Source organism: Anomaloglossus baeobatrachus, chromosome 4 (assembly GCF_048569485.1).
Source record: "Anomaloglossus baeobatrachus isolate aAnoBae1 chromosome 4, aAnoBae1.hap1, whole genome shotgun sequence".
In the NCBI taxonomy this organism is placed as follows: Eukaryota; Metazoa; Chordata; class Amphibia; order Anura; family Aromobatidae; genus Anomaloglossus; species Anomaloglossus baeobatrachus.
In genome coordinates, this window is record NC_134356.1 from 346,148,590 (window position 1) to 346,172,859 (window position 24,270).

Below are 24,270 nucleotides of genomic sequence, written 5' to 3' on the forward strand. Positions count from 1 at the left end.
GCCACAGGGGGACAGGCTGCCGTGGGGGAGAGTGAGGAGCACAGGCTGCCGTGGGGGAGAGTGAGGAGCACAGGCTGCCGTGGGGGAGAGTGAGGAGCACAGGCTGCCGTGGGGGAGAGTGAGGAGCACAGGCTGCCGTGGGGGAGAGTGAGGAGCACAGGCTGCCGTGGGGATACGCGAGGAGGACGGGACGCTGCACGGAGCACAGGCTGCAGTGGGGATACACAAGGAGGATGAGACGCTGCACAGAGCACAGGCTGCAGTGGGGATGCACGAGGAGGACGGGACACTGCACGGAGAACAGGCTGCAGTGGGGATGCGCAAGGTGGATGGGACGCTGCACGGAGCACAGGCTGCAGTGGGGATGTGCAGGGGCACACACAGGCATGGGAGCACAAACACACCTGGCGGACGCAGAGGTAGTAGCTTCTCTTCTGTGGAAAAAGAGCGAGTTGAGCGCTTAATCCACCCACAAAGTACGTCATCAAGCTAGCATGAGGACGTAAGCCATACAGGGTTTAAAGGGCCAGCAGCAAGCAAGACGCTGCTGCCTCCCGAGCTCTGTGGACTGTGGAATGTGCCCGGGGGCCACAGAAAAGGTCATGGCGGGCCGCATACGGAAATAAAAGAATCAAATGTGAAAACATTGACTTTCTGTCTCTCTCGCTGTCTCTTTCCCTGTCTGTCTCTGTCTGTCTCTTTCCCTGTCTGCCTCTTACTCTGTCTGTGTCTGTCTGTCTCTTTCTGGCTGTCTATCTGTCTCCCCACCGACATCTTATTACCAGTACACATAAGCTTCTTATACTAACAATTTATTTTGTTCCATAGACTTTAATGGAGACAGGTTTTTTTGGAGAGTAACTGTAAAGCACGGGGTTAAATTTTCCCATCAAAACATAGTCTATGACGTTCCCTGCGTCACATGAGGTGTTTGCAAAATTTCGTGATTGTAAATGCGACGGTGCGCATTCCTTTAGCGAGCGGACACACACACACACACACACTCAACTTTATATATTAGACAGGAGTTGTGAGGTGAGGGCAGTAGAGCCCCTTCCATTGACAGTATATGGGTGTTGTGAGGTGAGGGCAGTAGAGCCCCTTCCATTGACAGTATATAGGTGTTATGAGGTGAGAGCAGTAGAGCTCCTTCCATTAACAGTATATAGGTGTTGTGAGCTGAGAGCAGTAGAGCCCCTTCCATTGACAGTATATAGGTGTTGTGAGGTGAGAGCAGTAGAGCCCCTTCCATTGACAGTATATAGGTGTTGTGAGCTGAGAGCAGTAGAGCCCCTTCCATTGACAGTATATAGGTGTTGTGAGGTGAGAGCAGTAGAGCCCCTTCCATTGACAGTATATATGTGTTGTGAGGTGAGAGTAGTAGAGCTCTTTCCATTGACAGTATATAGGTGTTGTGAGGTGAGAGCAGTAGAGCCCCTTCCATTGACAGTATATATGTGTTGTGAGGTGAGAGTAGTAGAGCTCTTTCCATTGACAGTATATAGGTGTTGTGAGGTGAGAGCAGTAGAGCCCTTTCCATTGACAGTATATAGGTGTTGTGAGGTGAGAGCAGTAGAGCCCCTTCCATTGACAGTATATATGTGTTGTGAGGTGAGAGTAGTAGAGCTCTTTCCATTGACAGTACATGGGTGTTGTGAGGTGAGAGCAGTAGAGCCCCTTCCATTGACAGTATATATGTGTTGTGAGGTGAGAGCAGCAGAGCCCCTTCCATTGACAGTATATAGGTGTTGTGAGGTGAGAGCAGCAGAGTTGTGAGGTGAGCAGTCAGCAGCAGAGCCCCTTCCATTGACAGTACATAGGTGTTGTGAGGTGAGAGCAGTAGAGCCCCTTCCATTGACAGTATATGGGTGTTGTGAGGTGAGAGTAATAGAGCCCTTCCATTGACAGTATATATGTGTTGTGAGGTGAGAGTAGCAGAGCCCCTTCCATTAACAGTATATAGGTGTTGTGAGGTGAGAGTAGCAGAGCCCCTTCCATTGACAGTATATGGGTGTTGTGAGGTGAGAGCAGTAGAGCTCTTTCCATTGACAGTATATAGGTGTTGTGAGGTGAGAGTAGCAGAGCCCCTTCCATTGACAGTATATGGGTGTTGTGAGGTGAGAGCAGTAGAGCCCCTTCCATTGACAGTATATAGGTGTTGTGAGGTGAGAGCAGTAGAGCCCCTTCCATTGACAGTATATAGGTGTTGTGAGGTGAGAGCAGTAGAGCCCTTCCATTGACAGTATATGGGTGTTGTGAGGTGAGAGCAGTAGAGCCCCTTCCATTGACAGTATATAGGTGTTGTGAGGTGAGAGCAGCAGAGCCCCTTCCATTGACAGTATATAGGTGTTGTGAGGTGAGAGCAGTAGAGCCCCTTCCATTGACAGTATATAGGTGTTGTGAGGTGAGAGCAGTAGAGCCCCTTCCATTGACAGTATATAGGTGTTGTGAGGTGAGAGCAGCAGAGCCCCTTCCATTGACAGTATATAGGTGTTGTGAGCTGAGAGCAGTAGAGCCCCTTCCATTGACAGTATATAGGTGTTGTGAGGTGAGAGCAGTAGAGCCCTTCCATTGACAGTATATAGGTGTTGTGAGGTGAGAGCAGTAGAGCCCCTTCCATTGACAGTATATAGGTGTTGTGAGGTGAGAGCAGTAGAGCCCCTTCCATTGACAGTATATGGGTGTTGTGAGGTGAGAGCAGTAGAGCCCCTTCCATTGACAGTATATATGTGTTGTGAGGTGAGAGCAGTAGAGCCCCTTCCATTGACAGTATATATGTGTTGTGAGGTGAGAGCAGTAGAGCCCCTTCCATTGACAGTATATATGTGTTGTGAGGTGAGAGCAGAAGAGCCCCTTCCATTGACAGTATATAGGTGTTGTGAGCTGAGAGCAGTAGAGCCCCTTCCATTGACAGTATATAGGTGTTGTGAGCTGAGAGCAGTAGAGCCCCTTCCATTAACAGTATATAGGTGTTGTGAGCTGAGAGCAGTAGAGCCCCTTCCATTGACAGTATATAGGTGTTGTGAGCTGAGAGCAGTAGAGCCCCTTCCATTGACAGTATATAGGTGTTGTGAGCTGAGAGCAGTAGAGCCCCTTCCATTAACAGTATATAGGTGTTGTGAGCTGAGAGCAGTAGAGCCCCTTCCATTGACAGTATATAGGTGTTGTGAGCTGAGAGCAGTAGAGCCCCTTCCATTGACAGTATATAGGTGTTATGAGGTGAGAGCAGTAGAGCTCCTTCCATTAACAGTATATAGGTGTTGTGAGCTGAGAGTAGTAGAGCCCCTTCCATTGACAGTATATAGGTGTTGTGAGCTGAGAGTAGTAGAGCTCTTTCCATTGACAGTATATATGTGTTGTGAGCTGAGAGTAGTAGAGCCCTTTCCATTAACAGTATATATGTGTTGTGAGGTGAGAGCAGTAGAGCTCTTTCCATTGACAGTATATAGCTGTTGTGAGGTGAGAGCAGTAGAGCCCTTCCATTGACAGTATATAGGTGTTGTGAGGTGAGAGCAGTAGAGCCCCTTCCATTGACAGTATATAGGTGTTGTGAGGTGAGAGCAGTAGAGCCCCTTCCATTGACAGTATATGGGTGTTGTGAGGTGAGAGCAGTAGAGCCCCTTCCATTGACAGTATATATGTGTTGTGAGGTGAGAGCAGTAGAGCCCCTTCCATTGACAGTATATATGTGTTGTGAGGTGAGAGCAGTAGAGCCCCTTCCATTGACAGTATATATGTGTTGTGAGGTGAGAGCAGAAGAGCCCCTTCCATTGACAGTATATAGGTGTTGTGAGCTGAGAGCAGTAGAGCCCCTTCCATTGACAGTATATAGGTGTTGTGAGCTGAGAGCAGTAGAGCCCCTTCCATTAACAGTATATAGGTGTTGTGAGCTGAGAGCAGTAGAGCCCCTTCCATTGACAGTATATAGGTGTTGTGAGCTGAGAGCAGTAGAGCCCCTTCCATTGACAGTATATAGGTGTTGTGAGCTGAGAGCAGTAGAGCCCCTTCCATTAACAGTATATAGGTGTTGTGAGCTGAGAGCAGTAGAGCCCCTTCCATTGACAGTATATAGGTGTTGTGAGCTGAGAGCAGTAGAGCCCCTTCCATTGACAGTATATAGGTGTTATGAGGTGAGAGCAGTAGAGCTCCTTCCATTAACAGTATATAGGTGTTGTGAGCTGAGAGTAGTAGAGCCCCTTCCATTGACAGTATATAGGTGTTGTGAGCTGAGAGTAGTAGAGCTCTTTCCATTGACAGTATATATGTGTTGTGAGCTGAGAGTAGTAGAGCCCTTTCCATTAACAGTATATATGTGTTGTGAGGTGAGAGCAGTAGAGCTCTTTCCATTGACAGTATATAGCTGTTGTGAGGTGAGAGCAGTAGAGCTCTTTCCATTGACAGTATATACCGTAGGTGTTGTGAGGTGAGAGCAGTAGAGCCCTTCCATTGACAGTATATATGTGTTGTGAGGTGAGAGCAGTAGAGCCCTTCCATTGACAGTATATATGTGTTGTGAGGTGAGAGCAGTAGAGCCCTTCCATTGACAGTATATATGTGTTGTGAGGTGAGAGCAGTAGAGCCCCTTCCATTGACAGTATATGGGTGTTGTGAGGTGAGAGTAGCAGAGCTCTTTCCATTGACAGTATATGGGTGTTGTGAGATAAATAGTGCATAGTCTGCCCATGACGGACAGCTGCCCTCCGCACGTCTGTCACACAGTAACAGTGCCACGGTGCCTAGCTTTCTGCTGTGCCAGTGTAAATCCACAGCACCTTTGTCACCACTCGTGAGGCAGCAGTGACTGGGAATGAGGCGCACACATCGCTGTCCCTCCCGCCCGCCGCCATTCCTCGGCACGGCCAGGCTGTAACCCGATCCTGAGCGGAGGGAGGAGGACTGTCTCTCGCTCCCTCTCTCTTTTCTCCTCTGGATTTTTTTTTCTGTTTCCTGTCTGGTATTGTGCTGGGGAGCGGATGTGTGCATCGCCCACAGGTGTGTCTGTGCCTGGCGCTCCTCGTTCAGGATAAGGGATCTCCTCAGACATGGGCGCCGCCGGCTGACTGCTCCTGTACCGCGCGGACCGGGTGAGTGGCGCCGGGCACAGCTCAGGTGGTCTGCCTGGCATCACCTGTTGGAGCGGGGGGCGGTGATGTGGACTGAGTGGCTGCCGCTTCTTCCTGGACTTTGACATGAACTTAGTGCGGTGTATGGAGCAGCCGGAGGCTCGGGGTACGGGGTGGGGGATGTGCGGTAACTTCCTCCCGGGGCTGCTTACCTGCAGCCTGTGGTTAGGTGGGAGCCCGGGAGTGTGTACAGGGACATGTCTTCCTACAGATCTGGTTAGAGGGAGCCCGGCGGGTGTGGATAGGGACGTGTCCTCATCCCGGCAGTACGGCTCCACCGTTCATTGTCATCTGTGACCTGTCCCATTGCCACATATGTGTCACCTTGTCTATAGAACTACAAAGGGATTTTATTCATATCTGACCATATTGGTGCCTGGAAGAACGGTTATTGTTACGTGGCAAACATTAGGCAATAATTCTGTCTAAGCTCTTTACTATGTGTTGCTATACCGGAGGCAGAGAGGTGCATGGCAGTACAAGGGGTGTGAGACCAGGGACGCATGCTATTACATTGGGGTGTATGTGTTGCACATTGTAAAGGTTGTCAGATTGAGAAGGTGGCAGACTGAGGGTGGGCTCTGTCACTGGGGTGTCAGATTGAAGAATATGTTATTATAAGGGGCAAAGAAAAAAAGACAGGCAATAATGGAGGCAGCAAATGGAGAGACATCCAGTGACGGAGTATCGGCTAGCATGGCATACAGACGTGGGGAGACGATGGCTGGCAGGGCATATAGTCCTGGGGGGGGGGGGGGGGCGCAACGACTAGTGGAGCATACAGTCATAGGGGGGGACAACAGCTTGCAAGGCATAAAGTCATGCTTGGGGACGACGGCTGGCGGGGCATACAGACGTGGGGAGACGATGGCTGGCAGGGCATATAGTCCTGGGGGGGGACAACGACTGGCGGGGCATACAGTCATGCGTGGGGACAATGACTGGCGGGGCATACAGTCATGCGTGGGGACGACGACTGGCGGGGCATATAGTCCTGGGGGGGGGACAACGACTGGCGGGGCATACAGTCATGCGTGGGGACGACGGTTGGCAGGGCATACAGTCATGCGTGGGGACGACGGTTGGCAGGGCATACAGTCATGCGTGGGGACGACGGTTGGCAGGGCATACAGTCATGCGTGGGGATGACTGTTGGCGGGGCATACAGTCATGCGTGGGGACGACGGCTGGCGGGGCATACGGTCATGCGTGGGGACGACGGCTGGCGGGGCATACGGTCATGCGTGGGGGACGACGGCTGGCGGGGCATACGGTCATGCGTGGGGGACGACGGCTGGCGGGGCATACGGTCATGCGTGGGGGACGACGGCTGGCGGGGCATACAGTCATGCGTGGGGACGACGGTTGGCAGGGCATACAGTCATGCGTGGGGACGACGACGACTGGCGGGGCATACAGTCATGCGTGGGGACGACGGTTGGCAGGGCATACAGTCATGCGTGGGGATGACTGTTGGCAGGGCATACAGTCATGCGTGGGGACGACGACTGGCGGGGCATACGGTCATGCGTGGGGGACGACGACTGGCGGGGCATACGGTCATGCGTGGGGGACGACGGCTGGCGGGGCATACGGTCATGCGTGGGGGACGACGGCTGGCGGGGCATACGGTCATGCGTGGGGGACGACGGCTGGCGGGGCATACGGTCATGGGTGGGGATGACGGCTGGCGGGGCATACGGTCATGGGTGGGGATGACGACTGGCGGGGCATACGGTCATGCGTGGGGACGACGACTGGCGGGGCATATAGTCCTGGGGGGGGGGGGACAACGACTGGCGGGGCATACAGTCATGCGTGGGGACGACGGTTGGCAGGGCATACAGTCATGCGTGGGGATGACTGTTGGCGGGGCATACAGTCATGCGTGGGGACGACGACTGGCGGGGCATACAGTCATGCGTGGGGGACGACGGCTGGCGGGGCATACGGTCATGCGTGGGGGACGACGGCTGGCGGGGCATACGGTCATGCGTGGGGGACGACGGCTGGCGGGGCATACGGTCATGGGTGGGGATGACGGCTGGCGGGGCATACGGTCATGGGTGGGGATGACGGCTGGCGGGGCATACGGTCATGGGTGGGGATGACGGCTGGCGGGGCATACGGTCATGGGTGGGGATGACGGCTGGCGGGGCATACGGTCATGGGTGGGGATGACGGCTGGCGGGGCATACGGTCATGGGTGGGGATGACGGCTGGCGGGGCATACGGTCATGGGTGGGGATGACGGCTGGCGGGGCATACGGTCATGGGTGGGGGACGATGGCTGGCGGGGCATACAGTCATGCGTGGGGGACGACGGCTGGCGGGGCATACAGTCATGCGCGGAGCCGGACGACGGCTGGCGGGGCATACAGTCATGCGTGGGTGGGGACGACGGCTGGCGGGGCATACAGTCATGCGCGGGTGGGGACGACGGCTGGCGGGGCATACAGTCATGGGTGGACACGACGGCTGGCGGGGCATACAGTCATGCGTGGAGGCGGACGACGGCTGGCGGGGCATACAGTCATGCGCGGAGGCGGACGATGGCTGGCGGGGCATACAGTCATGCGCGGGTGGGGACGACGGCTGGCGGGGCATACAGTCATGCGCGGGTGGGGACAACGGCAGGCGGGGCATACAGTCATGCACGGAGGCGGACGACGGCTGGCGGGGCATAGAGCTGTGGACGGCTGTCTTGGTAAACAATAACAGCAATATCTATCATGAGTGTAACATTGCAATGGGTTGCCATTTAGATTGACTGAGCATTCTCTATTAAGTCTGTAAAGTTTGAAAGAAGAATATTTGTTAGTGTTTATTTTATATTTGATGTTGTGCATTCCTCATAGTATTTTATATATGATGTGTTGTATTCTGTGTTTTTGTATCTTTATGGTGTATTCTTTGTATCTTATATTGTGTATTCTTTTATATCTGATGTAGTGTATTTGTTATCTTATATTGTGTGTTCTTTATATCTGATATTGTGTATTTGCAGGTTTTCTTTATCTGTCGTGGTGTATTCCTCAGTGCTTTATATATGATGTGTTGTATTCTCAGTGCTTTTATATCTGATGTGTATTCCTTCCACTGCTTTCTATCTGATGTTGTGTATTCTTTATATCTGAGGTTTTTCCTTTACTGTATCTCTGATGTGGTATAGTCCTTGCAGTGTTTCTTTAATTTCTGAAGTTGTGTATTATTCCTTGCAGTGTTTGCTTTGTAGGTTAAGGAAAGGACATCTGTGATCTCTGTGGACATGTTTGGTCTTGCTTGATTTTTTGCCATTGCTGGCGTGAGTAAACCCCCCAATTTTTAAACTTTGCAGTTGGTTGAGAATAGGTAGATAGAGATCGGATATTCTTTACTTCGATTTACTGTTGGAGCTTGAGCAATCCACAGTTTAGTGTTGTGCAGAAAGAATCTGCTTTACTATTTTTTGTGTTGGAATTTTAGAATGTAATCAAGGCTGGAGCCCCTAGGAGAGCTGTCTGTACAATGCTGCAGAGCTCTGGATCTGGAGGAATTTAAGTTTTAGATTAATGCCAGATTTTAGCCGCTCTATATAAGGTGGGGTGTGACTAAAAAAAACAACAACTTTCTATAGTGTTATTTTTTCTGTATATTTAGTATGAACATTTTGACTGTCTTTTGTGTTGTATCTACAAAATACTGTATAATCTAATCTCTGCCAAATTCCTTCACCTTCATAAAATCCACTTTGTGCTATCTCCTAAGTTATTGTGGGATAATTTACAGTTAGTGAATGTTGTAACCACAGTCTTGTTAATGAGGCTCTATTAATTGTTATCAATTTTAATCTTAATGTGCTTCTCATTACGGTTAAGTGTGTTATGAATACCGGGTGTGAATCATGTGACAAGGAAAGTTTGTCAGATTCTAATCGCTAAAGTGCACTTCTCAATCATTTGGGGATGTGGTAGGGAATAGGATGTTGTGTTCTTGTATGAAGAAGTTAAAAATGTTTTGTACACTTATGAGTTGACCCTCACTTAGCCTAGAGCTACACTGCAACTTAGGGGATGTCCATGTAGCGTAAATGTTGCAGACAGTCATTGATTGGTTGCAGCACTTACGGAATGTTCTGTTTGTAAGGAGACCAGCAAAGAAGTCAGAGAAGTAGCGCCCCATAATTTTTAGATTTTTTTTCTCTTTTCTCATTATTGACTTATTCAGAACTTTGGGTCATTAATGGAGAGCACCTTCTCTTTTAGTGATTCCTCTGATCCAAGCAGGGCTTCTAGTCTAGGCTGGTCCTTACCTCCCCTGTTAAAGGGAACCTATCGCCAGAATTTTCGCAATTAAACTAAAAGAATCCCCTTCTGCAGCTCCTGGGCTGCATTCTAGAAAGGTTCTTCTTGCTACTGGCCTCCCTTTCAGATGTAAATAAACACTTTATAAAATCTTACCTTTTTGGTATGCTAATGATGTTTTCTGGCCATAGGGGCGGGCTGTATTGCGTCCGTTATTCCCCCTCCTGCCGCTGTTCGCCGTCCCCCATTGCTCATTTACATACACGAGGCCGCCGCCCTCATGTAACGCAGTGCTCCCGCTGTGCTGCCAGCGTGAGCCGAGTGTCATGCAAGGATCACAGTGGATCCCTGTGTTGTCCCGGCCTAAAGTACCGTATTTTGTGCTATTCTCATGTCCATGTTGTGATTTTAATTTATTTATTTTTTTTAACTGTATAGCCAGAAAAACAAATCAGACAAGTCTTATTTTTTTTTTATTCGAGTAACGGATCAAAATTACCCAACAAGTTTGTGGGTCCATGAAAATCATGAAGCGCACATGGATGGCATGGATGTGCAGTTCATGTGATTAACATTGAAAAGTTTCGTCTGTTCGTTATACTTTATTTTCCCACACGTGAAAATAATTAATACAACACTGATGGTAAAAACTGACACTGAATTTTGTGACGTGAAAAATTTCAGACACCTGAATAAGGTCTTAGAAGAATTTCTGTGCTGCTGATTTTGCTGCAGAATTTTCTGCAGATAAAAACCAATTCCAGTGATCTGATTGGGGATGTTTCAGATAAATGGGACAGATACAGAACGCTCCACAACAAAATCGGCAGCCTGGTGACTCACCCAAAGGTGCAGATTTTGTCACGGGAAGTTTTTGCAACTTTCCAATTTACCTGAAACGACAACATTCAGATAAAGTAAAACAATTTTCAAGTCATAAGAATTGCTGCATCAACATCTGCAGTGTAGATTCCCCACGAGTCTCAGAAAAATGCTAATTTTGTGCTATTTGTCAGTCATTAGCTGCAATGTCATGTGGCCAGATCACTGTGTAGCCCAAGCCTTACCATTGCTATTACCATTTGATCGTTAGGAATGTAACCACAGAAACCCTCCTCTCAATCCTTGAAGAAAGTTTTACAGCACAAAGCATGGAGTTGTTGCATTTTTTTGCACAACCTTTCAGTCCTAGAAAGTGCAGCAGACCCTTTGTTGTAGACCTGGTGTGCAGTGGTCAGACACCTACACCTCTTCGGACTATACAGTCTTTTACTTGCCAGGGGCACTGCTTTGTGAACTTGACACGGTGGTCTTGTGATGATGCATCACTGCATGATTTCATACCATCATGAACAAAACATCATTGTGGCTAGATTGTATACATATGGCTGTGTGATTAGAGGTACAGTTCTAATGAAAACCTACTGTAATTTTTCTATTTTATGTTTTATTTCCAGCACAAATGCAATGTTTTTTTTTTTTTGTTGGCTACACTGCTGGCTAATCCCTAGAAGTGACTGGTTTAAAGGGAACCTGTCACCATGAAAACACAGTCCAATCTGCAGGTGCCATATAGAGCAGGAGGAGCTGAGCAGATTGATATATAGATTTGTGAGAGAAGATTGTCTATCCTGTGCTTTAATCATTTTAACCTCCTCTGTTTCTGGCATGTTCTGTTCAGTGAGCGGTCCTATCAGTTTTGAGAAATAACTGTACGCACACTTAGGCCCCTTTCAGACGTCCGTGTTTCAGGTACATGTGACATCCGTTTTTAACACGGATGCCACACGTACCTATGTTATTCTATAGTGTTACATGGACTGTGTGACCCTTCGTGGCCCGCACGCACACACAGAAACATGTCCATTTTTTCTCTGGCAGCACGGGTGTCACACGGCCCGCACACTGATGTGATCCATGTGACATCTGTGTGACACGTACTGGAGAAAAAACGGGTCTTTGAAATAAAAAGATTTTCTATATCACCTGTATCCAGCGTTGTTTTCTTTGGCTCTGCTGTCTCCTGCTTCTGACCCCCGCTCATTATATTCTTTGATTATTCACTGCACCTCGGACCTGCAAGCCGGAGCATCAAGGGGACAGCAGCGCCGAGGACAGCATCGTCGGGTAGAGCATCGCCAGGAACAAACATCGCTGGTGACAAGTGAGCAAGCAACCAGTGTGTGTGTGCAGTGACGCCCAGGTAATCGGAGTTCCCAATGAACTATGATGAACCCATGAAGTCACCGTGGTGATACCCGCTGTAGCGCGGGTGTCATCAGGATGTCATCAGAGTTCATTGGGAATTCCATTGACCTCCTGGACATCACTGTACACACACCGTTTGCTGGATACTCACTTGTCACCGGCGATGCTGTCACCGCAATGCTCAGGCAGGTCCGAGATGCAGTGAATAATCAATCAATATAATGAGCCGGAGTCAGAAGCAGGAGACAGCAGAGCCGAAGATAACAGCGCTGAATACAGGTAAATATAGAAAATCTTTTTATTTTAAAGATCTGTGTTTTCTCCGGTACGTGTCGCTGATGTTACATGTATGCAAACATGATGTCACACGTGTGACACACGCATAATACACGTGTGACCATACTGATGCGTGTGGCTTGTACCTGATTATACATGGACGTCTGAAAGGGACCTTACCGAAGGAAAGCTGTCAGTTACGGATAGGACTGCCCACTGGACCGAAAATCCAAGCAATACCGGAGGGTTATAAATGATTAAAGTGCAGGATATACTTTCCCACAGATCTATATATACATCTGCTCCGCTCCCCCTGTTCTATAGCATGGCGCCTGCAGATTGGACTGTGTTTTCATGGTGATAGGTTCACTTTAAAATCAAATCTTTGATAGTGTGTTGTTGAAATTGTTGTATTCCTAAGTCTTTTTTTTTTTTTCTTTTTTTTTTTTTACTTAAATAGACATGTATTGGTATCTAGTTCCTAATTGTGGTCTTTAAAGTCATATAATTAAAAGACCGATCATTATAGAATACTCGGTGGTTTGTTGTCCACTAGCAGAATTCAGATTGCAATCTGCTGAAGACTGATTTATAAGCATTTTCAAATTTCTTCTAACACTAAATTCCGTGCAGATAGCTTCAGCTAGCTCTTGCTTGAATATGACCTCTGCCTCTGGGCCTTAATTCTCAGTGTCATGACTGCAACGTTGCTAATTAAAAACATCTAAATTATCTATACAAAAAGAAAAATCTCCTGGAATTTTATCTTTAAATATTTGTGGAAGTGGTTTTCTTGTTATTGTCTTGAGATCGCAGATCGTCAACATACTCAGTCACTAGTGATGAGTAAGCTTGCTCGTTACTTGAGCTTCAGGCATCTGAGTTTAAAAATGCTCGAGTTTCCCTTTGGCTTTCATTATACTCTGTACTCGAGTCACGCCTGAGAACCCCGATGCTTGATTAACGAGCACACTTGCTCACACACAAATGCATACGCACACTTGCGTCACTAATGTTCACATTATGCTACCAATTTTCAACTGACTTAGTTTGTGGACATTTCAGCGTGTAAAACCTTCTTTTCTGCAGTGCTAGAAATTCAGATTGTAAGAAGCAGAATGCAAATACTTGACTTGCTTGCAATTAAAAAGATTGTTTTCATACAAAATCACCTTATAACACATACACAATCATTATGCCATATGTAAATATGTGTTGTACACTTCCTTCATGATTAGGGGCTAAGCTGTTGAAAAGCTTAATTGTTCATGTAAAGCAATCCGAAGTGTGCACTTAGCGGTTTTCAGGGGCATTACGCTTGGAATCCGCCTGTAAAACTGCTAAAATGAGAGCATAGAGAATGTACAAAATACACAGCAGTGTCAAAACGACTTGCTGTGCATATGTTCCATGTTTTGTAACGTATTTCAACAGCATCGACAACACGTGAAGCCTCCAAAAGAAGCGACTAATCCATTCTTCCACTTGCAAGGTGTCATTATGTAATATATACTATTAAAAAAAACTGAATCCCGCCGGTGGCAAAAGATGTCCAAAAACACTACCAGCGGTTTCCTGAAGCATCTTCTGCTTCAACGAGTTTGTGTGCACATATCCTTACTGATGGTTTGGAGATCTAACTGCCAAGACTCTTAGGCTATGTGTCCACGGGAGAATGTAGCTGCGGATTTTTCTGCATCAAAATCCGCAGCTTTCCCGCAAAATCCGCACCTTTTCAAAGGTGCGGATTTGCCGCAGATTTACCGCGAAATTGCCGCAGATTCGATGCGGATTTTGGTGCGGATTTTTTTTTTTTTTCCCCCAATTTTAAAGCCAAAATCCGCAACAATAATTGACATGTTGCAGATTTTTCCGGATCAAAATCAGCACGAAATCCGCTGCGGAAAAATCCGCAGCGTGGGCCCAGCATTTCCAAAATGCCATAGAAATGGCTGGGAAGTGCCTGAGCTGCAGATTTTCGGGAAATCCGCGGCTTTTCCGCGAGAAATCCGCGGCAAAATCCGCGCATTTTCAGCAGCGTGGGCACATAGCCTTACAGTCCTGAAGCTGGCCATACACATAAGTTGTTGTTTGCCGAACATTCATTCAGTAGATATGGTAGCTATGTCCTCCAACTACCGAGGAGTATAGTATTCAGCTCGCTGAGTGATCGATGGTGAGACAGGAGAAAGCAGCTGCCTGACTCCTAGTAGCGACTTATCTCCTCTGAAATAAAAGTATTAGCTGTTGAAAAAGTCCAGTCTCCTGAACCTTCTCTTCCCCGACATAATCTGTTGGAGACAGTTGGGAGCCCCCCCCTCCACATCAGATTGTTGTTCTCTCATGACAAAATCTGTAAGTTTGGCTTGCTTTCATCTAATGTGTATGGGGTCGCTTAGAATAGAGGATACACAGCGCTTATTTTAGGCCAAGGCTACAAGAGGACTTTGGCCTTGACAGCCGTCTTGGTTTGCTTGGTGCCGATTCTGCATCCTAGCACTATAGAAATGAGTAAGATCGCTTTGCACACTTAAGGGTGCTTTACACGCTGCGACATCGCTAGTGATAGCACCCGCCCCCGTCATTCGTGCGATATGTGTTGATCGCTGCCGTAGCGAATAATATCGCTACGGCAGCGTCAGACACGCATACCTGTTCAGCGACGTCGCTGTTGCTGCCGAACAATCCTTCCTTCAAGGGGGAGGTGCGTCCGGCGTCACAGCGGTGTCCCAAAACGGCCGCCCAATAGAAGAGGAGGAGAGGAGATGAGTGGCCGGAACATGCCGCCCACCTCCTTCCTTCCTCATTGCCGGTGGACGCAGGTAGGATGATGTTCGTCGTTCCTGCGGTGTCACACATAGCGATGTATGCTGCCGCAGGAATGACGAACAACCAGCGACATGCACCACCGATATTATAAAAAATGAGAGACGTGTCAACGATCAACGATTTTTGCCGTTTTTGTGATCGTTAATCGTTGCTTCTAGCTGTCACACGCTGCGATGTCGCTAATGACGCCGGATGTGCGTCACAAACACCATGACCCCGACGATATATTGTTAGCGATGTCGCAGCATGTAAAGCCCCCTTTACACTATAAGTATGACGCAAAAATATCCAAGTGGTACTTTCAAAAGTCTTGGTACCATGTTAGTCAGTTGAAAAATGATTCCTCTCAGTGAGAGAGAAAAATTATAATCTTGTAGTTCTGATACCTTTTAATGGCGATCAGAACTACAAGGTCATGTAGGTGTTGCAAACCTGTTTGCTTCTATTGCACCATGATGTAGAAGCGACACTAAGTAAACTGGTCACACGACAACAGTAGCGGCCAAAGTAGCTGTGTAGCCTAAACCTTAGTGTTTTCCTAACTTTTCAGTCACCCACCTTGCAGGGGGTTTGCTCATTGACCAAAATTATTGCCTTTTTATATAAAAAATAAAAGTTTGAATGAGTTCCTTTCCGGATGTTTACTTTGTGGCTTTACCTGGTAGATGAGTTGATGTGCAGAAATTGTGGTTTGTGAGGTTTATTGATGCTCCGTGTTGCATGCAGCACTTATAACCACAGCTTCTGTTTTATAGTCGCAGAAACTGGTTTGCTTGGCTCCTCTTCAATCTGTATGAATAATTCTGTGTTTGAGATGGGTATTGCGCCTAAATATTTTGCTCACTTATTTTTGATAATTATTTGCAACCACCTTAGTTATTTATTTATTTATTTTTTTTTTATACTAAAGTAATATCGGCAGTGTTTTTCCTTTTGAGTACTATATGGCTATGATGTAAATATTATTGTGTTCCTGAAAATTGCATATTTTTTTTTTTTTTATAACCTGAATGACTTTTAATAAACTGTGATTACAGGAATTTTCCATTATTATAAATTTTTTTCAATTCCCAAGCTTGCCTGTTGTAAAAGTAACAAAATGAGCTTTAGGCTAGTTTCACACTTGCGTTGAACGGTATCCGTTGCATTGCGCTGCGTAACGGATGTGTTGCATATAGTGGCACAACGGATGCTGCAAAACAACGGAATCCGATTTGATATATATTTTTTTTTTTTACAGTTTACCGGCGGCAGACTACTGTGAACGATCAGCTGATCGCTCCCAGTAGCCGGCTGCCGGGTGATCAGCTGATCGCTCCCAGTAGCCGGCCGCCGGGTGATCAGCTGATCGCTCCCAGTAGCAGGCCGCCGGGTGATCAGCTGATCGCTCCCAGTAGCAGGCCGCCGGGTGATCAGCTGGTCGCTCCCAGTAGCCGGCCGCCGGGTGATCAGCTGGTCGCTCCCAGTAGCCGGCCGCCGGGTGATCAGCTGGTCGCTCCCAGTAGCCGGCCGCCGGGTGATCAGCTGGTCGCTCCCAGTAGCCGGCCGCCGGGTGATCAGCTGGTCGCTCCCAGTAGCCGGCCGCCGGGTGATCAGCTGGTCGCTCCCAGTAGCCGGCCGCCGGGTGATCAGCTGGTCGCTCCCAGTAGCCGGCCGCCGGGTGATCAGCTGGTCGCTCCCAGTAGCCGGCCGCCGGGTGATCAGCTGGTCGCTCCCAGTAGCCGGCCGCCGGGTGATCAGCTGGTCGCTCCCAGTAGCCGGCCGCCGGGTGATCAGCTGGTCGCTCCCAGTAGCCGGCCGCCGGGTGATCAGCTGGTCGCTCCCAGTAGCCGGCCGCCGGGTGATCAGCTGGTCGCTCCCAGTAGCCGGCCGCCGGGTGATCAGCTGATCGCTCCCAGTAGCCGGAAGCCGGGTGATCAGCTGATCGCTCCCAGTAGCCGGCCGCCGGGTGATCAGCTGATCGCTCCCAGTAGCAGGCCGCCGGGTGATCAGCTGGTCGCTCCCAGTAGCCGGCCGCCGGGTGATCAGCTGGTCGCTCCCAGTAGCCGGCCGCCGGGTGATCAGCTGGTCGCTCCCAGTAGCCGGCCGCCGGGTGATCAGCTGGTCGCTCCCAGTAGCCGGCCGCCGGGTGATCAGCTGGTCGCTCCCAGTAGCCGGCCGCCGGGTGATCAGCTGGTCGCTCCCAGTAGCCGGCCGCCGGGTGATCAGCTGGTCGCTCCCAGTAGCCGGCCGCCGGGTGATCAGCTGGTCGCTCCCAGTAGCCGGCCGCCGGGTGATCAGCTGGTCGCTCCCAGTAGCCGGCCGCCGGGTGATCAGCTGGTCGCTCCCAGTAGCCGGCCGCCGGGTGATCAGCTGGTCGCTCCCAGTAGCCGGCCGCCGGGTGATCAGCTGGTCGCTCCCAGTAGCCGGAAGCCGGGTGATCAGCTGGTCGCTCCCAGTAGCCGGCCGCCGGGTGATCAGCTGGTCGCTCCCAGTAGCCGGCCGCCGGGTGATCAGCTGGTCGCTCCCAGTAGCCGGCCGCCGGGTGATCAGCTGGTCGCTCCCAGTAGCCGGCCGCCGGGTGATCAGCTGGTCGCTCCCAGTAGCCGGCCGCCGGGCGATCAGCTGGTCGCTCCCAGCAGCCGGCCGCCGGGCGATCAGCTGGTCGCTCCCAGTAGCCGGCCGCCGGGTGATCAGCTGGTCGCTCCCAGTAGCCGGCCGCCGGGTGATCAGCTGGTCGCTCCCAGTAGCCGGCCGCCGGGTGATCAGCTGGTCGCTCCCAGTAGCCGGCCGCCGGGTGATCAGCTGGTCGCTCCCAGTAGCCGGCCGCCGGGTGATCAGCTGGTCGCTCCCAGTAGCCGGCCGCCGGGTGATCAGCTGAATGTGTGCGGGGGCGGGGTGGGTGGAGCCGAGCGGGGCCATGGCGCTGAGGACAGGTGAATGTGTGTATATGTATGTATGTGTGTGTATGTATGTGTATATATATATATATATATAATACATGCAGAGTGGAGTGCGGGAGGGGGCGGAGCCAAGCAGTGAAATGTCGGGCTCCCTGCACACGTAGCCAGGGTAAATATTGGGTATAACTAGGCAAAGCACTTTGCTTGGTTACCCGATACTTACCTTGGTTACGGGTGCAGGGAGCCAGAGAGAGCATGCGCAGTGAAATCCTGAGGATTCCGCTGCTCAAAAAACGTTACATGCTGCGTTCCTCACGCTGGGCGGAAGCAACGGAGCGTCATCCAGCGGAAGCAACGCAGGTCCTTTTGGCACAATCCGTGATCCATACAAGTCTATGGGAAACAGCGGAATCCGTTAACGGATTTCGCTGTTTTCCAAAAGGGCGTATTGTGACGGAAGGAAAAAAACGCAAGTGTGAAAGTACCCTTACTTAGCACACTCGGTTCCAGCCCTGCCTCTTTGCTCTTGGCCTTGGTGCCCAGGCTGCAGTGGTAACTGCTGCATCCAATCACTGGGCTCAGCAATGATGCAGATGGCAGTCGACACAAAAACGTTGAGCCTGTTGATTGTTGATGGAAGCAGTGTGACTGCTGCAGCCAATTTTGCACTTGGCAAGTTGGAAAGAATACAGTATAAACTGTCATGATCTGTAATTAATTTGACGTGTCTTTCGACTCTCTGGAATTTTTCATTGAATAAAGCAGTGTGAGGTGAGACACAATAAAGAATGAATTGTTGGTGTTCTTATGTAATGTGATCAGGAATGCTCTCTTTAGTTACAGGAACATTTTAATAATATTTTTGAAGGGCAGAATAGTTATCATGGATCATCAGTGCAGAGACAAGCGTCTAAAATTGTTCATTTTACCAGCAACCCATAAGGACATTGATATGCAGAGTGTTCTGGTCATATCATATGTTTATACTGACAGTAGCGATATTGAGGTGTCAGCTCCATGGTCTAGAACATGTTGCTGGTAGTCTATTATATTCTTGTGCATGTCAGAATAGACACCACCAGGAAGGAGTGCAAACAGACTGCAGCAAAACAGTGTCTAGTTCCTTAACTAAATGAATAGTACATTGCTTTGTGCTGGCAAGTTTCCTTTTCAGCATTTCTGTACGCTCAATTATCCAGGATATGAATCGGTCCTTTGCAGTGTTGCTGATATTTGACTAATCCGCAAGGAAAGTTTGTTTTGATGCATTCACATTCTGATCCATTATTGGCTTCCTGACAGTATAATTTGTAAACCCTTGCACTTGTTCAGCTCTGTGGGAGCCTTTTAACCCAAGGTTTAATTGTCCTGCGAATTAAGTGCATTCACATTACTATTGTATGAGCCTGGCCGAATCAATACATCGCACGCATTCCAAAGGCTTTTTACTGCTCATTGTGCAAACTAATTCACACAAAGAAACAAACATTGTTTTTGTCAGAATGAATACATGACAATATCATAGCCTAATGGAAACAGTTACTGTTTATTACATTATAGTCATCATTCACTTTGCGCTTAAGGATGGTTAATGAGAAATTGGAGATGATGGTGGGTTCATAGCAGTGATGAGCAAGCACTACCATACCCGATACTCGTAACGAGCAGTCAGATGCTTTGATAGGCGCGACTCATGTACTAAAATATAATGGATGTCAATGAGGAACTTGAGCATTTTTTCAGAAGATTTCAAGACCCCCATTGACTTCCATTATGTTTGAGTACTCGAGTTGCACCCACCTGAGCATCCAGCTGTAAAAGTACCGAGCATGGTAGTGGTCACTCATCACTAGTTAGTTTTCAATGTAACTGACGTGCACTTTTTGTCTGTGCTTAATAAATGTAATAGGTTTTCCTGTATTTTAATTAAATTGCCTACAAAGCGGACGTAGTATAGAATAAATAAGTAACCTAAACTCGCCCAAGTTCTAATCTCATGCTGGTCTCCGCTTACCCCTTGTGATGATATGCCAACCATTTGTACGTGACTATGGACACCAATTGGTGGCCTTAGTTATTCTAGTAGCATTGATGGCAAGTGACCAATGCTGACCTAGCATCACCGCGAAGATTAAGCGGAGACCATGATGGAGCACAGATAACTATAGCTGACTAACTTATTTTATACTTTTTATTTAATTTCTTCTGGCTAGTTACATTTGTGCAAACGTTTTCTGTTATTTTTCAAGCCCTAAGAGAGAGGGAAAAATAAGAAAATAAAAGTGCCATACCAGGAGAATACTACATTTTAACAAAAGAAATTCTGTGCCAATTCATTCCCAATGGTGGTCACCGATGAACATTCACGGTAAGCCTAATCTCCAATGTGGTGTCGGCACAATGGATTTTCTGCTGCGTATTCACATATAGAAAATCTGCATCGAAGTTTAAGAAATCTCATGCACATGCTGCAAATATTTGCCACGTAACCTGAGAAGCGTTGTGGGATTAAGGTCCATGGCATGCCAAATTAATGCTGCAGATGTAAGTGCTAATATCACTTTTGCAAAGTAAAGAGTGAAATCTGCGGCTTCACTGCAATGATATTAATAGTGATAAATATCAATGTAGGCATCCTGCGTGACCTCCTCTGCCGGAGGGTCACAGTCGATACAATCTGTGGGGAATGTAGTTTCATTTTTAAAAACTGTGCTATACATGTAGAATCATAATCCTGTACACACCTTTGTGGACCAAAGAGAATAAACATCCTTAGTACTTAATGGCAGCAATCTTAGGGAGAGTGAGGTCAAGAAGAGGAAAATGTACAGTCCAAACCCAAAGGATACGTTTTCTAGTAGATGTTGTGTTGCCTTTGCCAGGTTTTAAGAAAGGATAATTATGGAAACAGCTGTTCAGCTGGCAGTTTACATGCTAAATCCCACCTTCCATTTCTGTTACACTAAGTTGACATAGTTTCTCTTTATAAGAAGGGATATAGGTTGGAAATCTGTTACTATAATCCCTACTCATGGTCAGTTTTAAGTGTTTCTGATTCCATCCGCCGGTTAAAAACTGTGATACAATTGGAAGCTATACATTGAATGAGATTTGCTAAACAAAATGCCCAAGAATTGGTTCTTTCTTTGTGGCAAAAACTGGTCAACATGCTTAATGACAAATTTATTTTGTGGATTTTTGGGGGGCTTCACCAGTATTTTGACTAAGTGAAATTTATTAGAATTAGCGCACGTACACCTATTGAATCAGGCTTTGGCTGCATTTAATTGTAAACACACATTCTTAAGATAATCTTTGTGTAATCGGGCTGCCAATCACCTGATTAACTAGCAAATTCATGTTCATGGGGGTGAAATGATCTTTTGTGTAGTACAAAACGTCATTGTTCTTGGTGGTGCATTGTCATATGCAAACAGGACTTACAATGAGCAGAGCGCACTCACCCGGGTCCCCGAAATTTCAGCAAAGGCATAAGCTCCCCGATTGTGGGATTCCACAACCCCCCGCAGCTGTTCTCCACAAGTGAATGCATACGATTTTACACTTTGTGAGATCTAGCTCTTGGTACTAATGCAGCACTGCTGAATCCTTTGCAGAGCACGAGATCTCTTGATAACACAGGATATCTCGCCCTTTCACTGAGAGAGCGGTCCCGGAGTGTGGTGGGATCCCCTCTCTGAATGCTGGCATCTCAGGACCTGCATGTTATGCCCAGATTTTGCTAGAAAATTATTCCCTTTCAGGGGACAACCGTCGATATTCTGCACATTTTTGTTAATAATAAATATTAAGAAACGTCATGAATTATTAAACAGTATTGGCACATATTTCACTTTAATGTACCGTATGCATGATCTGTTATGCTGTAAAGAGCAGACCTATTTTCATTTCTAGAGGTGTTCTGAGCTCTTACATGTACTGTATAGTGACTCTCAATGGCTAATGCTTCCCATTATTCCTGCTCTTTGATCTGTGGCACTCTGTACCTTGTTCACATTCACATTAGTAGTGTTAACACTATGCAGAAACTTTATATCTGATGATGACTGAAGTCACATCATAACTATGGAAGCTGGGAATAGTACCCAGCCTAAAGTATGCAGGTATGAGGATGTGACGTACATTGTGATGTTACTGCTTGCAGCTCCCATGTTATGGTTGGATGCAATATAATCCATGACAGGGTGTTGGAAGTGAAAGCATGTTCACATGATTGGAACTGGGCTTCCTGGACACAATGGTGTAAAATCTAAACTAGAATAACTCTTTAAAATGGATCTGTAACCAGGTTCGGCTGACCTATGTGAGAGCAGCATAGTATGAGGACAGGTTAGCTGTATTAGGCACAATGGCACAAAACTTGCTTTAGAGCAGGGGTGGGGAACCTTTTTACTGCCGGGGGCCATTTGGAATTTCCTACTAACCTTTGGGGGCCGCACAAAATTATCAACTTGAAAACTACCCTGTTATATTTGGTAAAACGATTAATTAACTCACCCCTACTGTGGTAGCTGGAGCTGCTTCTCTTTGGTGCGGCTCTGATGTTCGTTGATATTGATCATCTTGGTTCTCACAGCTGCTTTTCCAGGTTTGTCTCGGGACATACACATCACAAGAGACGCTGGGGCGCATAAATTACAGGAGACACTGGGAGTACACATCACAGGAGGGGCTGGGGCATATACATCACTAGGGGGCATGGACAGCCCTGGCGGTGGCACAGACATGACTGGGGACAAGTACAACACTAGGTGGCAGCACAGACAGAGCACTAGGTGGCAGCACAGACAGAGCACTAGGTGGCAGCACAGACAGAGCACTAGGTGGCAGCACAGACAGAGCACTAGGTGGCAGCACAGACAGAGCACTGGGTGGCAGCACAGACAGAGCACTGGGTGGCAGCACAGACAGAGCACTGGGTGGCAGCACAGACAGAGCACTGGGTGGCAGCACAGACAGAGCACTGGGTGGCAGCACAGACAGAGCACTGGGTGGCAGCACGGGCAGAACACTGGGTGGCAGCACGGGCAGAGCACTGGGTGGCAGCACGGACAGAGCACTGGGTGGCAGCACAGACAGAGCACTGGGTGGCAGCACAGACAGAGCACTGGGTGGCAGCACAGACAGAGCACTAGGTGGCAGCACAGACAGAGCACTAGGTGGCAGCACAGACAGAGCACTAGGTGGCAGCACAGACAGAGCACTAGGTGGCAGCACAGACAGAGCACTGGGTGGCAGCACAGAGCACTGGGTGGCAGCACAGAGCACTGGGTGGCAGCACAGAGCACTGGGTGGCAGCACAGACAGAGCACTAGGTGGCAGCACAGACAGAGCACTGAGTGGCAGCACAGAGCACTGGGTGGCAGCACAGACAGAGCACTGAGTGGCAGTACGGGCAGAGCACTGAGTGGCAGTACGGGCAGAGCACTGGGTGGCAGTACGGGCAGAGCACTGGGTGGCAGCACGGGCAGAGCACTGGGTGGCAGCACAGACAGAGCACTGGGTGGCAGCACGGACAGAGCACTGGGTGGCAGCACGGACAGAGCACTGGGTGGCAGCACGGACAGAGCACTGGGTGGCAGCACGGACAGAGCACTGGGTGGCAGCACGGACAGAGCACTGGGTGGCAGCACGGACAGAGCACTGGGTGGCAGCACGGACAGAGCACTGGGTGGCAGCACGGACAGAGCACTGGGTGGCAGCACGGACAGAGCACTGGGTGGCAGCACGGACAGAGCACTGGGTGGCAGCACGGACAGAGCACTGGGTGGCAGTACAGACAGAGCACTGGGTGGCAGTACAGACAGAGCACTAGGTGGCAGCACAGACAGAGCACTAGGTGGCAGCACAGACAGAGCACTAGGTGGCAGCACAGAGCACTGGGTGGCAGCACAGACAGAGCACTGAGTGGCAGCACAGAGCACTGGGTGGCAGCACAGACAGAGCACTGAGTGGCAGCACAGAGCACTGGGTGGCAGCACAGACAGAGCACTGGGTGGCAGCACAGACAGAGCACTGGGTGGCAGCACAGACAGAGCACTGGGTGGCAGCACAGACAGAGCACTAGGTGGCAGCACAGACAGAGCACTGGGTGGCAGCACAGAGCACTGGGTGGCAGCACAGAGCACTGGGTGGCAGCACAGAGCACTGGGTGGCAGCACAGACAGAGCACTGGGTGGCATCACGGGCAGAGCACTGGGTGGCATCACGGGCAGAGCACTGGGTGGCAGCACGGGCAGAGCACTGGGTGGCAGCACGGGCAGAACACTGGGTGGCAGCACGGGCAGAGCAGTGGGTGGCAGCACGGGCAGAGCAGTGGGTTGTAGCATGGGCAGAGCAGTGGGTGGCAGCACACTGCACAAGGGGATACACAGCACTGAGCATGGGGGGGGGCAGCGATGGGTTCAGCACTCACAGTATGTGGGGGAGGAGTCACACGCACAGCACAGCACAGGCCTGACTGGCCGGTAATCTGCTGCAGCTATTCTGTGACATTATCACAGCATGCTGCTTACCCCGCCCACCAGAGCACACTAGCACAGGCCACGGTTAAGCCTAGAATGTATGGGCTGCAGTCAGGTCCTGGAAGTCAGGATCTGGATAGAGCCCGTACATTCTAGCATCTACCCTCAGGTAATCGGGCAGTGG

At 49.1% G+C, this 24,270-nt stretch overlaps 1 protein-coding gene across 1 annotated transcript in view; it reads left to right on the forward strand.

The window, feature by feature from the left end:
- Positions 1-4,968: 4,968 nt before the first annotated feature.
- The window catches only part of LOC142302402 (plexin-B2-like), a 335,800-nt gene continuing 316,498 nt past the window's right edge, over positions 4,969-24,270 (forward strand). The window contains exon 1 of the mRNA XM_075343449.1: positions 4,969-5,084. The gene's annotated coding sequence lies outside the window, so the exon portion shown is untranslated. The remainder of the gene's footprint in view (positions 5,085-24,270) is intronic.